Genomic DNA, 21,790 nt, shown 5'->3' on the forward strand with positions numbered 1-21,790 from the left:
CCCCCCCCCCCCCCCCCCGCCATCATGAATATATTTTAATCAAAGCTTTATTTGCACACACACATAACACAATGCCCCCTATTGCCCCGCTTTGCAGCCATATATTTGACCTTGAAGGATGACCTTGACCTTTCACCACTCAAAATGTGCAGCTCCATGAGATACACATGCATGCCAAATATCAAGTTGCTATCTTCAATAAGGCAAAAGTTATTGCAAATATTTTAAGAAAGGTTACATTTTGGGACACACACATACAATGAATGAATGACAGACAGACAGACAGGCCAAAAACAATATGCCCGATCTTTCGATCCCGGGGCATAAACATTGGTTTCTTGGGTTAACAAATGAACACAAGCAGCATCAATCCCATAACCTTACAAAAACAGCCTTTTTAAAAGTTAGATTAGCATATTCATAATTTTAATTATGACTAACTGTATATTATTGTTAAAAACATTACAAGATACACAACTTTTTTGATTCAATTCAAACCAAATTTACAATTTTCAGCTTAACTTTCATTAAGTTTCAAGCTTCATTTGTTTTATCCTACCAACCTAATTCAAGCAAACAACCTTATAATATTTATAAATGTCAAATTTGTATATGCAGTCCACATATTTGAAGAAATTTCCCAAGAGTATCTGTGTGTATAAGAATAATATTGATAGACTGTTTTGATGTCATTTGTGTTTTATTTATGTCTACAGATTTTAAACAGTTAAATACCTGACTACAGTCATAATATAGTAAGAGATGCAACACAAACTGACGAGCACTGAGGGGAATTTTCTTGCTAAAATATTTCTTCGTAAATGGAATCAATAATGTGTATGTAGTCCGGTAGAAGAATAATAGAAAGCATTTACTATGATATTACGTGCAAATAACTACGGTATAACCAGGGATTCTTGATGATCTTTTACTATGTCAGAGGTTTTGGAAGGAACATAAATATTTGTGAGTTTATGGGATACATAATTATATGCACTTTGCATCAACATGTTTACAGCATCATGTGAAAATGGGTCTTTCATACATAACATTCCATAGTCCTGGCTATTAGCAGCCAGTGGAGCTCTAGACCTGCCTGTACATTTGCACAGTTTGGTGAGGAAGCAATGTAGACCACACAATCTTGCATGACATTATAGTGGACAGGCTAGAAAGTTTACATCAATACCTACACATTCAATCTAAATTGGTGCAGAAACATATTAATTGTGTCTCTGTTGTATGAACAAATCTGCACACATTCAAAGCGAGAATGTCCCTATAGTGTACACAGGAAAATTATTTGCCATTGAATAAAACTCTAATTTCATTTATTTTCTGGTACTACTTTTTTGGCCTTTTCTAGTAGTTAGATGTGTATATATCCATTTTACATCTGTTTAAAAAAAAGGTGGAAGATTGTATTTAACTCGCTTTCAATATATATAAAGTATTTTGAAATATCAAAGTTGAACATGTATATTTTTTAGCAAGTTACTTTGACATGTTATCCTAACACTTGATATAAGTGAAACATGAAATTGTCAAAATTTTATTTTTGCAAGAACTTTTGCTTCACTTGGCATCTTTTCTTGCACTTTGGAAAGGATACCAAAATATTACAAAACACTGTGATGCAACCCACAAGAATTTGTGACAAACAGCAAAAGACAAGTTAATTTATATTATGACTTTTTTCAGTTGAAGATATATCAAAGGAAAATAATTTAATTCAAAAGAATGGTAAAAATAGCAGAGAAAAATGACCTTTCCAGAGACCATAATATATTTTACAAGACAATCATCAATGCACTAAACAATTAAATATTTGAGGGTAAAACTATTGTCTCTGATAAAGAAATGCAGAGCAAATACAAAAGACACATTCACATTCAACTCTCAATGTACCATAAACACATTTTATTATCTCTAGGGGACTTGGCCTCCAAATATGGGGAAAAAGGGTGTAAAAAAAAAACATTAGGATAACTTTCATGCCATATTACTAATAGGGAAAAAAAATTGAATTTTTTTTTTTTAATCTGAGGCTTTACAGTCTATATTCCGCTTTGTCACAGCTATAAAATAAAAATGCCCTGACCATTTACCATGGAAGACTAGCTAGTATTGTCTAGCTTCAGCAAAAGCAAAATGTGTTAAAGAATAAAGCTACACAATGCACGCAAATTTCCTATTGGAAGCACAATAAATCACCATCCTGGAGCAATCTCATCTCTAGAAGAATAGATTCCAATTATTTTTTATACGTATATTACATACATGATTTCAGCAGTGCTGAAGCTGAAGAGGGATGTTTAGATGAGTTTAGTTTTATTGATATATGGCAGAATAAATTGCATTTGATCTGAAGTTAACAGTGTATCCTTATTAGATTTCATTTTATTTACTACATTAGAATTAAGATTGAAACAAGCAATCATGAACAATATGAAAATGAGTTAAATGCTATTTTTAGTTTGTCGCGTTAGCGGCCGATTGAATTTACAGAGCATGTTTTGCAAATCAGTATGTGCTTAGCTAGCTTAGCTATGCTAAGGACTGTAACTCACTATGCTAGGAACGATTACCGCTGCCTGTCTGCACTGCAGACGACGAATGCTTAAGAGGGTCTGCTATACTACTGCAGTGGGTGTATTTACCAGCTTGTAAGTCGACATTGGCCAGTCTAGTGTGTATCGTTGAAATCTGTACATATTGGCAGCTTTAAGGGAAAACGGAGCTTTATGCATGTCAAATAATATTAGCCTGTGCACACTGATTAGCCTGTGCAATGCGAGCAAGCTAATCTAGGACGACAACAGCGAACAACTTCAGTGCCTTCAGCGCTTTGATTTAAGAATGCCAGGTATTTCACTGTGACAAGATATGGATGTTTATAGTAAACAAGAAGACATGGTTGCATAGTTCAAGAGGGATTTGATCTGCCAACAACCTGAACCCAAACCAGGTAACCTATTTTTGAAGCCACTGGACCCTGGTCAAACATGAACTTGATATTGTCAATATTAACTTTCTGTCCATGCTTCATCAAGATTGAGTTATAAATGTGGTAACATGCCTTTTCTAAGATTTGACCCAGCGACCTAATTCTTGGACACACTTATCTCAGATTTGACCTTGGCCTATATATTTTCATAATGAACATTCCCTACAAACATTAATCAAGATCAAGTCACTTCAAGTGACTTCTAGAGTGTTTTTTCTAAGATTTGACCAGGTGACCTAGGTTTTGAAAACACATGACAAAGATTAGAACTCTGCCTAGATTTTGTCAAAATTACCAATTAAACTAAGTTTCATCACGATTGTGTCATACATGTGCCCTCCCTAATTGTAATAAGGTTTTTCTAATATTTGACTTGGAAACCTTGTTTTCAGACATACATGACCCATATTCAAGTTTGTCCTGAATATTGTTAAGATAAACATTCTAACCAAGTTTCATCAAGATTGAGTGATGCATCTGGCTTCTTGAGTGGCAACAAAGTTTTCTTTAGATTTGATATTATGACCTTGGTTTTAAACACAATCATGTCACCCAGATTCAAACTCTGCATAGACATTGTTCAGACAAACATTCTGACCAAGTGTAATCAAGATTTGATAACAAATGTGGTCTCTACGGCAGTAACAAATATTTTCTAAGATTTGACCTAGTGACCTAGATTTCGGACCCCGATCTGAACTCTGATGAGCTTAGAAATTTCAATCATAAACATTCTGAAAAGTTTCATCCAGTTTGAGTCATAAATGTGGCTTCCATAGCGTTTACAAGGTTTTGCCAGGTGACATTTTTTTGGAGGCATTTGACCCAGATTCAAAGTCTGTCTACATATTGTCAAGATTAACGTTCTGACCAAGTTTCATTAGGATTGGGTGACAAATTTGGCCACTAGAAAGGTAACAAGCATAAGTTTACCACACACAACAGTTGATACACAACACAGGACTACCGAGGCAACACTAGGGTGACCACAATAGCACACTACCGAGGCAACACTAGGGTGACCACAATAGCACACTACCGAGGCAACACTAGGGTGACCACAATAGCACACTTGGACAACACAGGACTACCGACGCAACACTAGGGTGACCACAATAGGACTACCGACGCAACACTAGGGTGACCACAATAGGACTACCGACGCAACACTAGGGTGACCACAATAGGACTACCGACGCAACACTAGGGTGACCACAATAGGACTACCGACGCAACACTAGGGTGACCACAATAGGACTACCGACGCAACACTAGGGTGACCACAATGGGACTACCGACGCAACACTAGGGTGACCACAATAGCACACTTGGCAACACTAGGGTGACCACAATAGCACACTTGGCGCTGAGGGGAACTCAAAATAAATATCCTATGTGTTTGGCAATAATTGTATCAGCACTTCAAAAATATTTTTTTATTCAAAATTCTATTAAAGCGTGAATACACTCGGTAAATATGTTGCACCATCAGATAATGCATTGTAAAACTACCAAGGTAATAAAGATTTTAACAAAAAACTCCTCACACTTTTGTCAACGTCCAATGATTTCTGCCACTTAGTTGAAATACAGAAGACTTGAAATGGGCTTTGATAATGGATGATAAAACATGACAGTACAAAAGCTGGAGTATTACAACTTCATTATTTCATAACATTTTGATTTGATAAGAGGATGCACGGCATGGCCATGTAAACTCACCAGTATTCTTTTCCTATCCAAAGATGACAACAATAGAATAAATGATCTATCAATAAAGTTTGTTTGTAGGTTTTGTTTATTAAAGTATACAATTTATTAAAAAGATTAGAACAATGAAACTTAATATTATTGAATGAATTTTACAATAAGATTGCTCGAAAATTTCCCAAATTAAAAATCACTTATGTATTTTAAAATCAATTTTAAGAGGCAAAAAATGCATAAAAATCTACGAGTAACATTTGACCTTTTAAATAACTGAATGTTTTAATTTCTGGCATCAATGATCAGTTGATAAATTACTGAAATATATAATGACAATGCACTTTTCAGCAAAAGAAAACCATTTGCAGGACATCAATTATCTTCAATTGGTAAATATTGTCAGTTCATTAGCAAATGATCTACAAGCACTTACCCCTCAAAACTTCAGAATAAATGACAAACTGGCAATAGAAGATATTTGCATTGACAGCCGGATACAAATGGTGATCAGTAATTAAGTATAGTTTAGCAAAGAGTTATCTGAAAGTTGACAGGTTTGTTCTGGGCAAGGTTAATGCTAAAATTGTATAAATGGTACTTTAAACAAAATACATTTGTAAAAAAAAATACTTTGCTAAGGACTTTTGAGCAGCAAAGGCATTGTAATGACTGAAATTGACGCAATGTGGATACAAACTTATGAATGCAATTTTAAAGGATTATTTCATGATTTATCCATGACAACAAATAGCACAGTAAAATCATTGTGTGATTTTTATGGTAATTTATTTATTTTATATATCCTTAAGCACCATATATACAGATTACAGCATTAAAATTCATGTCTGGCCAAATTTTGGATCTTGTTTTTGTCATGTTTCAAGATTCCATGATTTCTAATCAGAGATCAAGGATAATGCCCCAACCCCTGGCAGCGATGTTTTTAAACCAACCGGAACCATATTACAACTCATCCAAGATATTATTGAGATAAATATTCTGGCCAAATTTCATGAAGATCTGACAATAAATCTGGCTTTTAAAGTGTTAACAAGGTGTGGCGGTGCGGTCTCTTCGCTTACGCAAGTGAACCGGTCACAGGACGGTTACTAGTTATGCAACTTTGTGAGCACTTATGTAATAAAGAAATATTTTTCCAGTCTAATTAAAGATCGCTTATTTCAAGTCAGGATGACACCACTGACTGGTTGCAATTCAATTAACTGAAGGCGTCCAGTCAGATACGCCTTAATACAATCAAAGAATTAAATCTATAAGTGAAAACCAAAGCAGCTTTAACGAAAACCACTAACTTTTATTCTAAGAACTAGTAAAATGAAGAACAATGACAGAGAATTAAGAACAGGTACAAGCCATGTCTAAAGAATCTAAGTATCATTAAAAATGAACAAAATACAGCAAATACCTTAATGAATGTAAAACAAAAGAAGTTCACAATCTGTCAAAAACTGATATAATTATAAGTTACTGTAAGTCTAGAAATTGCTTCAATAATCCATACATGCCATATGTCCCGGATTGTCCGGGACAGTCCCGGAAATAAAGAACTTGTCCCGCTGTCCCGGAAATCTGTCAAATGTCCCGGAATTTACTAAATCCATATATACATGTACCTTATCTTAGGCTTAACTGCACCTCGAATCTGTGCATATTTGCAGCGTCTCCATGACAATGCCTACCCGAATAGGCAGACTACGCTACGTGTCAAAATCGATCAATTAACAGGGGTCCTGCTATCATATCGATTGTCTCACGTTCGCGTTCAAACCGAAAAAGCGGCATTGTTTAATGTGGTTGTTAATTGACTTTAATGTACATTGTCATTATTTCCCGCTGCGTAAGGGCAAAGGATAGTTGTTCACACATCTCAAGTCCAACATCGGTGAGTAAAAAATTAAACACTCAGATCAAGAGTGAAATGTGTGTAGCAGCGAAACAAGTGTGTAACTAATGTGTGACTGTCCGGATTTTAAGTTGACGATCTACCGGTACTGTTTTGTTGTATTTGTTTTATTGTGATTGGTTGTATGTATTGTGAATTGATTTGAGTTGACGATCTAACGGTACTGTATTGTTGTATTTTTTATTATATAAATGTTATAAATGAATAAAGGCGTATCAACAACTACACGTTACACACCGGTCTTAATAACAATAACGCAGTGACGTCACCATCTATGTTTAGAACGCTTACACTGAAAACACGTGGCTTGTATTTAGTAACGGAAGTAGTTATGTTGAATTTGACGTTAATAGATCAAGTGTATTTCGGTTAGGCTTTCGAACTTTTGCAATTAACGATGCGAAACAAAAAAAAACGTACCAAAAATGCATATGTCTATAAATATCGCTACATTTTATACATGTCCCGGAAAATCGGCAAAAGTCCCGGACAATTTAACTCAATGTCCCGGAGTTGGTCTAAAAAATTATGGCATGTATGAATAATCTAGTTTAGAAAATAGGTCTAACTTAATCTGAAGAACACAATTTATGGAGAGTGGGAAACTCCAGTGGCTCACATGTAAAAAATAAGAAGGATTTACTAAAGTTATTTAATTAAAATAGAGTCTTCCTAATTTAGAAAATACCGAATAAAAATAATCTAAATAATAAGAATAATTTAGAAAATAATGCCAAAAAGTCGTGATGCTGATGTTACAATAGTTTAAAGTTTAATTATTTTAAAATTCCCACCTTTTTCAAGAGTTGTTACCTTTTCAAGAAAGCATCAAGTGATTAAATCAGCCAGAACAGCTTATTTTATACAGCTCTGAGAGTACTTGCAGAACAGTCTATTTTTCATTAGAACAGTCCATTTACAGACATTTTGATTGGTTAACAATATAATCTCTACTCATAGACTAAAAAATATAATAAAAACACTCAAAACAACAATGCTATTTAAATTGAACATAAACAACATACTTCTAATAAAATATGCGAAGTCCACATGCATCCAACTATCAAATTACACCAATAATTGACCAGTCGCCAAATTATAGATCGCTCCGCCCACACAGTCACGTGGTATAGTGATTGGAAAACTCCGACAAGCAGATTGCAATGATGGCGGATTAGGCGGGTGAAATCGTATATTTTGTAATGATGTATCAGGCTTTTTACTACAATATAAACTGTTAAAGCCGTAAACTAAACTGCTTTGTAAAACTTAAATCAAATCATATATGTTGTATAGAGAAATTGCGTAATCAAAATAATTGAGTAAACGAAAGACTGACTATCAGAAAGTTTAACGCTTAATATACATATATAGGGAGCTGAATAAAGATCCCTTGTAAAAATGAACATTTATTTGATTATAATCTTGGATTTGTATTAAACGGCCTTAGGGCTATTTATATATAATGATTTTGATGAATATAAGTATCCAAACTAAATGACGCATCTATATCATTATGAATGAGTGCGTTTTTATTCCATTTATTAAAATGTATAGATAGATCTCTGGTTTATTGTGTTATTTTCAAAAAGACACTGATTCTCTTAATTTAGATATAAATCAACTTTTGAGTTAAACCGTAATTTAATATATGCCTAATTTCGTGGTTTCATTTAAAGATAGTCTGATAGGCATTTTTATATCATGTTTTTTATGCGATCCAGTTACAGTTCACTCTCGAAAAATGAAATGTTGGTTCTCCAGTACTGTTCACGAATATTCGAATTAAATTTATTAAGTAAAATGATGCATTTGTTTATAACTAGTTCACCTTAATATGTTCATTGAGATGTTCACATTTCTCCCCATAACAATATAATGTATTGTACACTTTAAACATGAAGTCACTTTAGCTGGCTAAGCCACGTTGAAAACACCTTTAGCTGTTTTTTTTTTATTTTGTTAAAACAATATTTAAGTTAATAATTAATGAATGTTTCCGTTGATAATAATCAACAGAAAATAAATATGTTATTGGAAGTAATTAAACAGTTTTCTTTTCTTGTGTACAGTACCTAACACTGCCTCAATGTTCCTACATTCTGATAAACATATACTGTTATTTATTAATTATCTACAATTACGCCGAGATTATTAAAAAAACACTTGTGGCAATTATTAAGCTGCCCTAACTGCTTACTAATATCAGCTAATATTGTGCATCAAACGGTTTAACACGTTTTACAGAACGCACAACTGTTGTGTTCATATTTTTTTCATTACTCGTTAATATTTTCTAGAAAGATAAGTAAAATAATGTCCTTTTATACAGTGTGTATAACATCTACAATTTTAAGTTATGATCAAACAGCAATTATCAGGCAATTGATATAAAATCTGTGTAAACCCTTAAAAGTTACGCTCATTCTATATGTACAACACGCTTTGTTTGTCGGACAAAATGGCGGCCAGATAAGCGCTGCTAAGGGGTGTGTGAAAAATCGATATCTGATTGGCTAATCGGAAAATTTGATTGACAGGTGGCGACTGGTTAATTAATAATCAATATCTAAGCTCTGAGGAACTCTGCAGGGGATTTTCTCAAAGAAGGCTTATCAGTAGAAGTTCCCATTATTGATTAATTTGCAACATACCGATAACAAATGTGATAAATAATTAGTACCGATTTACACAAGAAAATTACAACTTTGCCAAAAATGTCATTATATTAGAAAAATATGCATTTTGAAGTATTAGACCTTAAAGTGTTTTGAAACCAAGGGGGTCTAACAAATTCCAAAGTTGATCTAAAAATAGATTAGGGAACCTGAGTAACCAGGTTAAACAAGGGAGATAAATACTGCAAACTTATGTAAAGGTTGTCTTTCTTTTAGCTTTCTCTTAGTTGATAGGCTTATCATAAGTGCTGATGACTAACTGTTAATTATGAAAAATCTGTGTTATGAAAAATGACATCATATAATTAAAGTTACATAATAATGACATAATAAAACTAAACTTTACTACAAAGGTTTTACTATAGCCAAATTAGGAAAAATTCCCTGCCCCCTTGCGGCCATGTTTTTCAACCAACCGGAACCATTTCTAAACCCGTCCATGATATAATTGAGACAAACCTACAGACCAAGTTTCATGTAGATTGGAAATAAAAAATGTGGACTCAAGTGTGTTAACAAGGCAAATTACAGACAAAATGTGGTCACAAAAGCTAACCATGACCACAAAGCTAAAAACATTTTTTGTGAAAGCTAAAAACTTGTGGACTGTTTATCTGTGGGCAGATTTTATTGACTTTAGTGAAAAATAAATTTTGCCAATACTTTTCAGACCACCAATTTAATTATACACATTTAAAAATACTAACATGGAATAATGTTTTCTGTTATATAAATGTATAACATATGGATATATCACATAGTGCTATAAGGTAGGTGAGCAACGTGTTCTGCTATTTCCAAACTATGCTCATTAGTACAAATACATGCATGAATAACCAGACAAGTTATATCGCACTCCAGATACATTGCGATTGCGATCCCACGAACTGCAATATAACAGGTCTGCAGTGTATGCAATTTCTGAAGGTTCTTGCTAGATGAATGAACAATTCAGGAAACTTGTATTAGGACACAATCACATACAGCTGGACTTAGGCAAACACTTTAAACCTCTTGCAACATTTATGTATGGGATTTAAAAAAAAAGCAATCATTATAACAAACAAGTAACATCCCTGAAATGCACTTGCTAGCAATAATGATTAACTTTTTTCCTAAATAAACAACATGGGATCAATTTATTTCCTTTGCAACAACAGAGCCATGTCCCTAAAGGCTACGAACTTCCATTTTAGAAATTTAAATTTCTAGACTTTAGAGGAAAACCAGCAAACAGTAAGTGTCAGCAATATAAAGTCTCTAGTAGTAATGCTATCATGGCCCTTAACACATCTGAACTTCATTACATGTGTAACATACATACACATTGTTTATTTGTTTGTAGATTAAAATGTTATATTGTTTAATCAGTATCCCTGATACAATTCAGCAGTTTTAAAATAAGCGTATAATGGTACGACTTTGGAGCACTTTTTTTACACTTAATTATTTCATGAAATGATTGATCACTAGCAGTATGATGTTGTTATATAAATATTGTCTTTAAAAAATGCAATTTGTAACAAGCAATCAGAGCCACTATGAGCAATTTTGCATATATGCCAGAATTTTTCAGGTCCAAATAGGGACATTTCCTAAAAAAATGTCGGGACATGTGACGAAAAAGTGTCACACTTAAAACAATCAATCAACCTTTACTGTAGTCAGTAATCAGAATATTTCTTCCAAACCTCATAATGTCTGGCCAATATTAACGATAAATGTGTCTAAGAATTTCATAAACACAGACGTTCTCGATTTTCAGGAAGTAAACACACATGTGCACTATGCGGATATCTCCGTAAAATGTAAATGCCCGATAAAATCGATAATTTGCCGATAGATCGCTGATAAGGTGTCAAAAGCAACACTTGTGCACTTGACTAGTAGATATGGTTTGTTAACAGTGGGCAATAAAGGGATTAGCAATGGTAATATAGCGAATTTTAATGTGAAGTTATAGAACGTACGTCGTTTTTTACAAATGTCGGGACAAATTGTGTCACATTAAGGCGCCAGGACAAACATCAAAAGCAGGACTGTCCCACCAAGATCAGGATGTCTGGCATATATGAATTTTGTAACAAGCCTCAGAGAGACTATGAGCAATTATGTACCATTAAGCATTTCCAAACAATAAGCACTTTTGTAACAAGCATCAGAGTGACAATGAGCAATTTTGTAACAAGCAATCAGAGTGACTATGAGCAATTTTGTAACAAGCAATCAGAGTGACTATGGGCAATTTTGTAATAAGCCTCAGAGAGACTATGAGCAATTATGTTCCATTAAGCATTTTCCCAACAATAAGCACTTTTGTAACAAGCATCAGAGTGACTATGAGCAATAACATAACAAGCATAACAGCGACCGTTAGCAATTTAATAACAACTTGTTACTTGAAGGATCAGAGTGACTATCAGCAATTTTGTAACAAGCATAACTGCAACAAGTAGCAATTTATTAACAAGAATCAGAGGGACTATGAGCATGATAGTCAATCAGCTTGAGTAAATGCTTTAAGCAATAACGCATATAACAGATGTGGACTGCATGCAGTTGCAAGTAAATAATTAGTATTATTTTCACAGTACCAGAAAATGCAAACAAAATAAACATCTAAATTCTGAAAATTTTGACCATTTTCACCAGGATAAAAATATCATCCTAAAACAATAACAATGGCTGCTAACTCACGCTGGTAATGCGGATACTTTGATAACAAATGGCACTTCGATAACAGAGAACAACAAAAGTATGTTCCTCATTTTGTTTTAAAGTTATATCCTAAAGATTAGTTTTTAAGACAAGTACCATGGTCGAGTTTATAAATGGTGTATCCTTTTCTATTGGGAAGAAAAAAATTCACGGAAGATTTGTAGATTTTCCCCCCAAAAATAGAAAAATTGGTCGGAAAACAGCATGAACTTGACAAACAGTAAACATTTCAACAAAATAAAACTACTAAGAAATATTGCAAGACATTGTTTGATATTCCAGCATTCAGAGTAATCCCTGTGCTTTAAATACTGAAATTTTGATAGTATTCAATGATATATAAAGGAAGATAGGGCATGTTTTAATAAATGGTATTCATGAAGTTGCAGACACTTTGATTCCCGATAAAGAACACTTCTTCAGATAACAGAGACTTTCAACAAATTGGGCACTCTGATAATGGAATTTAACCTTCTACCTGAAATGCATTTATGTATATTATGGCTAATCTAACAAAATATTTTGAAGGACGAATCAATGTGCAAAGTCAAGAGCGATACATTGGGAATCTATGCATAACTTAACCACATGTGAAATATAACCTGGATGGCATTGTTCGTTTTCAAAAATATCATTATTATTTATTATCCCCACGCTTTTTTAAAAGCGTGGGGATATTGTGGTCATCTCCGACGTCCGTCTGTCTGTCTGTCTGTCTGTCCGTCCTGGCCACTATCTCCTCTTACACTATAAGCACTAGAACCTTGAAACTTACACACATGGTAGCTATGAGCATATGTGCGACCCTGCACTATTTGGAATTTTGATCTGACCCCTGGGTCAAAATTTATGGGGGTTGGGGCGGGGCCGGGTCAGAGATTTTTACTCTTTTTTTTAGGTTATTTTAATATAATTTCTTCATTTCTACACCGATTGTCTTCAAATTGATACGAACCTCTCTAATTATGACAATACAGTCAATCTCAACTATGCATGGCCCCATTACCAAAATTGCAGTTTTACTATAATTTCTTCATTTCTACACCGATTTACTTCAAATTGATACTGAACCTCTTATGACAATACGGTTAATCTCAACTATTCATGGCCCCATTACCAACCATGGGGCGCCCCGCCCACATAGGCCACGCCCACCCAAAATTGCCTTTTACTATAATTTCTTCATCTCTACACCGATTCACTTCAAATTGATACTGAACTTCTTTTATGACAATACAGTCAATCTCAACTATGCATGGCCCCATTACCAACCCTAGGGTGCCCCGCCCACATAGGCCACGCCCACCCAAAATCACCTTTAACTATTATTTCTTCGTTTCTACACCAATTCACTTCTAATTGACCCTGAACTTCTCTTATGACAATACTGTCAATCTCAACTATGCATGGCCCCATTACCAACCCTGGGGCGCCCCTGGGTCAAACATGCGGCGTGGGGATACACGTCGACCTCTGCCGCGCAGTTTCTAGTTAATACTATTAAAGGTACCTTTTCACAGATTTTGGCAGATATTAAAGTTTGTCATTTAATGCGTTATATTGATAAATGAAAACATTGGATCCAAACAGCTCCAATAAAAAACAAGAATAAAATTAAAGAAAGAAACAAGGGCTGTTTGTAAAACATGCATGCCCCCCTATATGGGCTATAAGTTGTAGTAGCAGTCATTGTGTGAATACGTTTTTTGTCACTGTGAACAACGGTGGTGGTGGTGGTGGTGGTGGTGGTGGTGGTGGTGGTGGTGGTGGTGGTGGTGGTGGTGGTGGTGGTGGTGGTGGTGGTGGGTGGTGGTGGTGGTGGTGGTGTGGTGGTGGTGGTGGTGGTGGTGGTGGTGGTGGTGGTGGGTGGTGGTGGTGGTGGTGGTGGTGGTGGTGGTGGTGGTGGTGGTGGTGGTGGTGGTGGTGGTGGTGGTGGTGGTGGGTGGTGGTGGTGGTGGTGGTGGTGGTGGTGGTGGTGGTGGTGTGTGGTGGTGGTGGTGGTGGTGGTGGTGGTGGTGGTGGTGGTGGTGGTGGTGGTGGTGGTGGTGGTTGGTGGTGGTGGTGGTGGTGGTGGTGGTGGTGGTGGTGGTGGTGGTGGTGGTGGGTGGTGGTGGTGGTAGGTGTGGTGGTGGTGGTGGTGGTGTGGTGGTGGTGGTGGTGGTGGTGGTGTGGTGGTGGTGGTGGTGGTGGTGGTGGTGGTGGTGGTGGTGGTGGTTATTGCAGTTAGCCTTACATTTGGTAAAATTTACATATATTACAAGAGAGGCAAATGCTGTAACAAAAACTTATTGCATTTGTTTCCCCTGTATATAAGAAAAATATAATAGTGTATTACCTCCCCTGTCCTGCTTATATTTATATTAATCAACAAAATTAAACATTAACACAATATTTAATATACAAAATATACAAAAAATCTCATATTCTGATAATATTTTTACTGATCCACTGTATTTTACTAAAAGGATGATGTTTCATTGGACTGATAATTATAGATTTAGGATTACAGACCAGTTGCTTCAGTAATATTGTTCAGAGTGTGCCCTGTTGGCCGCGTATGCATTCTTGAGTTATCATTCAAAAACCATTTTACTATTTCGAGTCACCGTGACCTTGACCTTTGACCTAGTGACCTCAAAATCAATAGGGGTCATCTGCGAGTCATGATCAATGTACCTATGAAGTTTCATGATCATAGGCCCAAGCGTTCTTGAGTTATCATCTGACAACCACCTGGTGGACAGACCGACATACAGACATGAGCAAAGCAATATACCCCCTCTTCTTCGAAGGGGGGCACAAAAAGTAACCCTCAACTGGGCTCGAACCACTGACCCTTTGAGTAAAAGTCCAATGCTTAGACTATTTGGCCATACAAGCTCATACAATGAGTGATGTATTTTATACTTTATATACGCAATCCTTGTAGTGTCACACAATATAACGACAACAACAAAACTCTCCAACTTATTCAATCGTTTCGCATTGCAATGCTTTATACATTTCAGGTTTTTAAATCATCAAAAGATGCAAATAACGGACATTTTAGAGCACGGTAAATGTTCAGTATTACTGTTTCCTCACAAATATCATAACTACAAAGAAAATTTGCGAATCTGAAACTAATTTTTTTAATTTTGTCACTTTACCAAAAATGTGAAAAGGCCCCTTTAATATTTTAAGTGCAATTTTTAAATAAGATTAAAATGCTTATTTCTTAAAAAATATATTTCAAGTGACAACTGGAAATAATTGTCTACATTATGAACTTTTTTAGTGGTAACTTGAGATTCAGAGAGATGAAAATACAACGGATCATGTAGATCAACACGATTGTGTTTTATTTTACTAATAGCAGGGCTCTAAATAACGGGAGGGAAGGGGTCTTTAAAAGGCAAATACACCTTTGTTCTTCATAAAATCCTATGTCGTTGGTGCTCATTAAAATAGCATAATTAAGACAATACTAATGTACAGCCACAAAACTAATAACAGAATTGAAAACTCCCTTTATTTTGAGCTCTGCTTATTATATTATATAGGGAGCACTTACTTTTACACAATGATAACATCAGATCGAAGTGCGATTCACCTGACCCTTAATCATTTCTTGAACTTTCATTTCGAAAAGTAAGCATGTTCTTGGTTTATTTCCAAGTATATTTATTTTTTATTTAAATATGTACTGATCATCCAATTCATGCTGATTATTGATGGAATTTTATCGTTTTTTTTTTTATATAATCCACCATTTTTCTGCGAATTTCTTTCTTCGCAATACAAAGTTCTATATAATTAATCGACCAAACAATGTCCCGTGTCTGAAAAACGAATGAACACAACATAAATGCAAAAAAGCTGATGAACTCTTCTCTCATGCATGGCTTTTGTTGTTCTCTGTTATCGAAGCGCCATCTGTTATCAAAGTATCCGCAAACCCGGCATGTAAATGAACCTTTTAAAGGAAAAAAATAGCTTGGAAGGAATTTAAATACAAACTCACTGATAACCAAGTAATGGTATCCATGACAGCAAAAGAAGAACAAGTGATTATTATGATTATTATTTGCAAAACATTTACATAAATTACAGAGTCACAGAGACACACTTGGGTAGCAGATGGCAACGCTAATGTCACGCTTATGAGGAGAAAAACTGCTTAAGTATTTAAATATAGATGAGGTGCATCATGTGATAATTGACATTCAAGAACAAAGAATATTTTTTGGTATTTCACATAGAGTTTTCAATTATTTATGCTGCATTTTATCATATTTTCTAAATTAACTACTACAAATAAAGAAATTATTAAACAGAAATTGTGAAGACTTCTTTCATTGAATATTCTCATTTAAGAAAAAACAATTTGTGGACATTAACATAATTTTTTTTTGATAAGTTAGTGAAAATTAAAAGAAATTTTCCGCAAAATGATCATGTCTGCTGCATCTAAATGAAATATTATGATTTTTTTTATTGTATATGAAGTGATCTTGGCTTCCATAAAAATCTTACACAATTACAAATTCGTATGCACCTGATACATAATTAAAATATTTTTTGTTTCAGTTTTCTTCTGAAAAAATAATTTCACCAACAGCCAAAATAATTAATTAAATGATACACACAAATGCACTATTTTATTCCGTTTCAAATATGCAAATATCTGCTAAAACCAAATGTATGTGTGAATTTATAGATTATTAGCTTATTGAAGAAACAGGGACTTAAATTTCTACGACATTGATTTAGTGAGAATTACAATTCCTGGCAATTTGCTGGAAGGAATTATGTCTTAATTATTTAGGTTAACATGGCAGAAGGTCTGTTTGGTTAAACTATTCTCACTGTTGCCATAGAAACTGTTGTTTTAAATTCAGTTTCTAAGATGCTTTACAAATGATTACATTACAAATGGTTACCATTAGGTACAAATGGTTTTGCCTTATAAATTACAAATGTGCATGGCAAAAAAGCTAGATGTAGTGTTTTCTATTATCTTAAAACTGAACTTCAATCAATGAACAAGAATATTTCTGGAATACATCTCTTTCACTTTTGAAAATGTGTACTTCACCTTTTCATATGCTAGTGCTAATCATTTTTAATATTATTATATTATGTGATGTCAACAGGAAACACGAATGAGCACACATATATTGCAAGACGATCGTTTGATGTATTAATTTCAATGTAAATTATAATGGTTACCATGATTACCAAATATTTTTTGAAAAAAAAAAAGCAGTGTATGTTATTTTTTTTATATTTTCAGGACATTTTTTATTCTGCAAATCACAATTATTTTATATAAACTTAAAGTAAGTCAACCATATTAATAACTGCAACTTATCTTGTCAGACCTCTCACATATACAAACTTAACTTACATAAAAGCTAGTCTTTTGCCAAACAAGCTTATTTTTTTCACATATACATTGTTTAATCACAAAAAAAGAAAACAAATAAACTATTTTCTGTATTTTTACAATTTGAACAAGATACACAATGATAAAAAATAAATAATAATATATATAATTTAAGAAAATTCTTATTTTAATATATTGTTATTTATATGTCTGTTCCAAACGATATAATAAAAATGTGATTTATAATAGCTAGCAAACTATTTCCTACAAGAGAATTCACATTACATTTCTCCTACTTAACCTTTTAATAATTGTGACAGATATCTAAAATAATTATTAAATAATTTTATAATTAAATGTGAAAGAAATGAGACCAAATGCCTTAAAGTAAATGATTTTAAATAAGCAGATGGCTTTTTATCTTATTGTTAAACTATATAATTATAATCCACTGTTTTAATGATATAAAATTATTTTATTTAAATAGTTTAACTACACATGAGAATCCATTTTGTCGGCTGTTTCAAATTCTTTGGAAAAAAAAATACATTTGACAATGTTATAAAACAATTAACAAAACAGTACTTACAAACAAATTGTAGACCAGACTAAACCACATGCAAATTATTTTGCTATACTATACTGTTATCAAAATGCTAACATAATCATGAAAGCATGACTCAATGAATTTTTTCATGTCCAAATACTGAAACAAATTTTTTTGTGGTTGGGTGCAATTTTCATGCCTTCGTTTGCAAATGAATGAAAACTGCTGAACACAATTTACATTTAGCACTGCAAATGTTATCAGTAATGATGCACACTGGGTTGACGGTAAATTATTTCCAATTAAATGAGTTGAGCTCACTTTCTGAAATCAATACAAAATCTGTAAATGGTGGAGACCATTTTACAATAATAGATATTAGTTTTAATTGCGTACAAATATTGGTTCTAATTAAAATATAATTACATTCTAATAAATGCATTGATTTGTAATGGTTTATGCATTGTACACACAACAACATGTCAGTAAAGTACACAAATAAAGGACTATTAAATTGAATGTAATATCAACCTACATTATTTAAGAGCGATTGCTTTCTAAGACGCTCTCAAGTCTGTTTCCTGGGTAGAACCAGTTCTTGGTGTATTTAGCCCTTTGCATGCTGGGATATTTGTCGTCTGCTAAATTGGTGCCTGCAGAATTTCTAAAATCATCATTTTCTTCGCTTTTTTTCAAAGATCACAATCAGTAAAGCAAACAGTTTGTATCCTGATCAGACGCCACGTTTTGTGGCATCTGATCTTGATCCAAACTGTTTGCAAAGACCTTTACAATTCGGTTCCAGCGCTAAAAGGTTAGATATGAGCTTAAGAATCCCACAAACGAAATCAAACATGTTATGTCCTGGTCAGACACTGTATCCACTATGCCATAACCACCTTTTTAAAGTAAGTTTAATAGTCTTATGTTATTTGTATAACTATACATTTGTTATTGAAAACAAAAAATAAAGGTGTTAAAACTAAGCAAACCTATAACATGCCACTACTAAAGAATTATTTATATATTATATTAGTAAACCACAATTTTTTTTTAACCCAAAGGTAAATGGTTGAACATTTGAAACGGTTTGCCACTCTTTAAACGAACTTAAAGTTAAAAATTAGTATCTTTTACAAATAATGAAGTGCAAAAAACGCCTGATAAAATAACACTCATTTTGCATTTGATTTGTTTATCTTATCTTGCAAATGCAAATAAAAGAAGGAATACCCACTTGTGTATTTTTATCGGAGATATGAACCATTTTCAGATACAGTTCAACATGTCTGTTGGATTGAAAATGATTAGTTTTGATTTAATTGGATAACTTTTGAACTAATTATTCTTGGTAAATATACAGGTTCTAAACATTTGATTCTCATTTCTATTTGTATACATTTGAAACAAAATGAGAGAATATCCACTACTTCCAAGAAATAAAACTATCAGGCCATACACTAACAAGAAAAATAATGAAATATTTACCAAAACGAATAAAAAATAGCAATAAATACAAAAATATTGTAAGAAATTGATAGAAATTGATAATCAAAAATTTCTTTTACATGAAAACTAACCTGCTTGTAGATTCCAAAATCTTGAACAACATTTAAAATATTCCCAAATATTTTCCTCTCCCCTTAAAATTGTTTCCATCCAATTACAATCTCTGGTCCAAACACACACACACATAAGGGGGTAAGCCAGACAACTTTATAAGTCCAGATGTCAACAGAATCTCAGCAGCAAGGTCCAGATATTCACTGGCAACCGAGGAGAATGACAGAGTGGGGATAATGGACAGTTAATGCTGCTCACACTGCCTTTATTGAGATCCTGCCCATCTCTGGCAGCTAGTAAGATACCGTCCATAATTGGTACACCGAAGGCTGGAACATGGGGGAGCATGTTTCCGAGGCATCAGTGGCCGCGATGCTAGTTTCTCATTGGTGATTATTGATCATCGACGATATGGTTAACGGTGTAAAATGAATATCTCCTTACAGTCTTGGGAACCTTAATACAGAGCAGAACTCTGGGCTGACTGACAAGGTTGAATGGTTTATTTTTTTATGTAAGTTTTGTAGTTATCAAATTATTTACAAATTTATTTCACCACAATAGCCCATGTAGTTATCACATTTTGTGACAACTTTTATTTCACTATAATAGCCTACAGGCTGGCAGAAATTGTTGCAATTCAATCTTGATAAAGATTTCATGGTATTGTTTGTGTTATTAATGGAAATATCCTAATACAAACTTTTTCAACAGGAATATGATACCTAGATTAAAATCAAATTTCAAAGAAAATGATAAATGCAGACGCTACAAGGCCCATTTTACAACTTAATGGTATCAGAAGCATTAACTCTTTACCAATTAGAAACGAAGCATAATGTAGTCCCTGAAAAAGTGTTATTCAACTAAAGACCTTTCTTACTTAAATTCAAGTTTTTATGGCTTCATTTCCAACCCATAGATACTGATGAGCAGCAAACAGCTTAAAACCTGAACAGACTGTGAGTAACTCGCAGGCTGTTCTGGTTTTATGCTTTTGCACTTAGCCATTTTCACTTTGCTTCTGAGTGGGAAAGGGTTAATTTGTATGAATTCAAATTGCCCAATATTCCGCACACAAACTGACATTTTAATTAGCAAATTGGAATTTAGCCCATACTACAGATGTCAGCACCTCTCAAATATTTTATCCCAAATCAATTCATTAATGAGCCAAGCACCACATATAAAACTAATTGGGAGACATGTGTTTTTCTGGCATTGTTTTAATTATTGAGAACTGCCTGCAAAACCCAATCATATCCTGCAGGGGAAAAATCGTCAAAATGGAATTGAACACAAACACTGTTTTCATGAAAGAAGAGAATCATTACAGGAATAATTAAGCTGTTCACATTAAAGAAACAGAAGAAAAGCAAATAGGCCAATCAGGCTGAAGAATAAATAAGAATTGATTGTCACAACGATACATTTGTCAATAAAAGTTTATGCTAGGTAAAGAAAGGACAAAGTCTCCACCAATTACTATTATTTAGTTCAACTTTGATATATGGGTCTTGGTTTTGTGCATAACACCCTGTAAAACTATAAGAAAGATTTCAGATTGAAAAATATAAATAAATGAAAGCTAGAATTCACTTTCATTTCACACAACCCTGTCTTAATTTGTTGTTTTATTTAATCCACAGTAACAGTTAATGCTCGACCTTTTGAGATATTCTTTACAATTAAAGTAGTAATTAATGTAATCATTTGATTATTGCAAAAACGTTTGCCAATGATTTTAATTCCTTTCATGGAGTTCCTTTATTATTATAACAAAGAGAAAATGAATATTAATCATGCAAATAATTACATTAAGTATGTATAATATGTGTGCAGACATTAACAACGGACTCTAAGCAAGCATAAATGTATTAGTTATGATAAGTTTTTCTAGCAAATGTCATAGGATCTTCGCCACACTTCATGAAAATGTGTACGGTCATAAGATCTAGGTTAAGTACAGCCAAATTGATCAAGACATTCCTGAGTTACGGCCCAGTCCCTTGAATCATTGAAAAATTGCGTTTTTTCTTGTTTCCGCTCAATAACTCCAGAAATTGCCATCGGATCTTCATGAAACTTCATAAAAATGTGTAAGGCAATAAAATCAAGGTTAAGTTTGATAATCAGCCAAATTTACCAAGGAACTTCTGAGTTACGGCCCTTGAATCATCAAAAAATTGCGTTTCCGCTCAATTACTCAAGTATTTGTCATTGGATCGTCAGCAAACGTCATGAAAATGTGTTAGGCAAAATGATCTACGTCAAGTAA

The 21,790-nt window shown here is 33.8% G+C and overlaps 2 protein-coding genes across 3 annotated transcripts in view; both read right to left on the reverse strand.

The window, feature by feature from the left end:
- LOC127853554 (uncharacterized) overlaps positions 1 to 19,727 on the reverse strand; it is a 28,611-nt gene extending 8,884 nt beyond the window's left edge. Inside the window, exon 1 of one of the 2 annotated variants that reach the window (XM_052388144.1) lies at positions 19,530 to 19,727. The gene's annotated coding sequence lies outside the window, so the exon portion shown is untranslated. Of the gene's footprint in view, positions 1 to 17,991; positions 18,144 to 19,529 lie in introns of those variants that run through there. The other variant, XM_052388143.1, reaches the window with a different exon arrangement.
- Positions 1 to 21,790, reverse strand: part of LOC127853552 (activating signal cointegrator 1 complex subunit 3-like) — a 215,834-nt gene that overhangs the window by 105,618 nt on the left and 88,426 nt on the right.

The sequence above is a fragment of the Dreissena polymorpha genome, chromosome 12, assembly GCF_020536995.1.
Source record: "Dreissena polymorpha isolate Duluth1 chromosome 12, UMN_Dpol_1.0, whole genome shotgun sequence".
NCBI classification, from domain to species: Eukaryota; Metazoa; Mollusca; class Bivalvia; order Myida; family Dreissenidae; genus Dreissena; species Dreissena polymorpha.